The sequence below is a fragment of the Octopus bimaculoides genome, chromosome 4 (genome assembly GCF_001194135.2).
Source record: "Octopus bimaculoides isolate UCB-OBI-ISO-001 chromosome 4, ASM119413v2, whole genome shotgun sequence".
Classification (NCBI taxonomy): Eukaryota; Metazoa; Mollusca; class Cephalopoda; order Octopoda; family Octopodidae; genus Octopus; species Octopus bimaculoides.
This window is the reverse complement of record NC_068984.1, coordinates 109,636,162-109,639,163: the sequence shown is the minus strand read 5'-3', so window position 1 is coordinate 109,639,163 and position 3,002 is coordinate 109,636,162.

Here is a 3,002-nt window from a genome sequence, read left to right as displayed (position 1 = left end):
TATATATATATATATATATATATATATATATGTATATATTCTTTTATATGCTCCATTCCTAAGGTTGTGGCCTTGCTGGAGCTCCACCAGTGTAGTAATCAGCTTCTCAATAGACAATCTTATGTAATTGGTTTTTGGTAAAGGTAGGAGTTTGACACTGCTGCCCTCTTTTAAGTTTCCTGCCTTGATATAGGTTTATCTGGAACCTTGGATAGCAGAAGGAAAGTTGTTCCTTGAAAACAAGTACCCCTATTCCATGAAGATACCTCAGGTGTTTTGGCAAGGCATTAAATAGCTGTGGGCCCTTGAATGCCAAAATATTGCAATGCATGTTTCTCACTCTAAATAGGATAGCTGGGACCTTTGGAACTGTGCAGTAACATCCAGTTCAGGGGCTCATATATAGCTCCCAAAACCAAAGTTTGGACCCATTATTTATTCTCCATTACACATATCTCATTTGCAAATAAGAATTACAAAGGTTTACATAATCTTGTAAGGAGATTCCAATTAGAAATTCGTCAAACAGGGAAAGTTTTTCATTATAGTCATAAAATTTTTTTCTTTCTCTTGTGAATTTCTAATAGGAAAATTTCTTACATGTCTATCTAATATGTAAATCTTTGTAATTCCTATTTGCAAAGGAAACGTGTGTAACGGAGAATAAATAATATCAAAAACCTTCTACTTTCCTGTTTTGCTATACAGTAACTCAGCAAATGATATTCCCATAATTCTCAATTTTAATATGTATTTCAACTAATATACAGCAATATCTTTGGCTACATTTTGATGTAATAATAGAATAAGCAGATGTGCTTCAAGAGGGAAACAGGTGGGGGTTTACCGTACCTTCCTGTATATATGTTTATGTATATATACACGTGTGTGTGTGTTCAAGGAGCAGGCATGACTGGGTGGTAAGAAGTTTGCTTCACAACCAGATGATTCCGGATTCAGTCCCACTGTCTTCTATAATAGCCTCAATCCAACCAAAGCTTTGTGAACAGAAACTGAAAGAAGCCCTTTGTATACACACACACACACACACACACACACACACACATATATATATATTCATATATATATATGTTTATATGTATGTTTATATAGATATACTTTTTATTAAAGCTGCAAAACTATCTCTGTTCTATGATAATTTGGCAGATTTAATAAAAAAGTATTTTATTCTACCTTTGATAATCAAGTACTGTTTTTTCCACTTTGTTTTGCTCACCTGTGTGTGCTTATATATATATATATATATATAATCGGCTTTCACTGACATGGAGAAAGCCTTTGACAGAGTCCCCCGATCCCTTATCTGGTGGTCAATGAGGAAACTAGGGATAGAAGAATGGTTAGTGAGAGCTGTGCGAGCCATGTACAGAGACGCTGTCAGTAAGGTGAGTGTTGGCAATGAATACAGGGAAGAATTCCGGGTAGAGGTAGGGGTCCACCAAGGTTCTGTCCTCAGCCCCCTCTTATTTATCATAGTCCTCCAGGTGATAACAGAGGAATTCAGGACAGAATGCCCCTGGGAGCTTCTCTATGCTGATGACCTTGCACTAATTGCTGGCCAATCAGAAAGTTACCATTGGTTTCATATTTATTATTGCTTTTAGCAATATAGGAGACCTACAGAGCTTGTTGGGTGGAGGCACATAACCTTTTTATGACAAGTACTAAGAATAGTCCTGGTCAGCCAGAGTAGTTTTAAAAAGTCCCTGAAATGAAATTATATATATGTGTTTGTGTGTGTGTGTGTGTGTGTGTCTATGTGCATGTTTATGTGTCTTTGTTCATCTCCCACCAACAGTGACAACTGGTGTTGGTGTGTTAACTTGGCCAAAACTTAGTGGTTCTCTAAAAGAGAATGATAGAATAAATACTAAGCTGAAAAAAATAAGTATCGTGGGATCGAAAACCAGTTGACACTATCATACAAGTGGTGTACCTCTTGTCCAGTCTTTCATGGAAATATGTCTGGCCATGGGGAACTGTTGCCTTACTCAGAATCAGGTGAAGGTTGGCAGCATGAAGGGCTCACCAAGACCTGGAAAAATGTACCACAGTGAATTCTATCTGACTCCATACAATCATCGGAAAGCAAACATTATAACAATGATAATGATGATGAGAACATCAATGAGGATGAAAACAACAATGATGAAGAAGATGATGATGATGACAACCACACTAATGATGATGACGATGACAATAATGATCATCATGGTTAAGGTGGTGGAGGTAGTGGTAGTGGTGATGGTAGTGATGATGATAATTATAATAATGATGACGTCGACAATGATGATGATGATGATGATGATGATGATGATGATGAAGGTGGTGTTGGTGATGTTGTTGATGAGGATGATGACGATGGTGATGGTGAATAACAAGTTTTGTACTCCTGAGGTTAATTCTATGGATTTGTTTTTACTGTTTGATAGCGTGAAAGTTGTTGCTTTTCTATCTTTTCACAATTACAAACCTCCACCAAACAACAAGAACAAGATCTTTCATTTACATTTTTTTCTTCTTACTTTGACATTCCTTCCAAAAATGTTTCTAATATAGTAAAAAAAAAAAAACAGAGAAGATTATCAGGACAGAAGAGGAGACCTAAAAAATGGTTTTAAAGAAAGACAAAAATAGATTACAATATAAACATCAAAAAACAAAAAAATAATGGTAATCATAATAACAGTAAAAATATCAATTGTCTTTTTTTTTTTTATAACGAAGGCAATAAAAAAATTATATGACACCATAAGGAAAAAAGCAGAACACAAAAGCAAAGAATTGGAAAAAGTTAAGAGAGATAAGTGAAACAAGGTAAGGGATCTGTACATAGATATATATGTGTGTGGATGTATGTTGGATGGAGCAGGAAAAAAAATGGAAAATATATAATAATAGTATCAACAGAAACAGGTGTGTTATAGTAAAGGTGTAAGATAAAAATGAGAAAAAAAAAATTTTTTAACTACAACATCTTT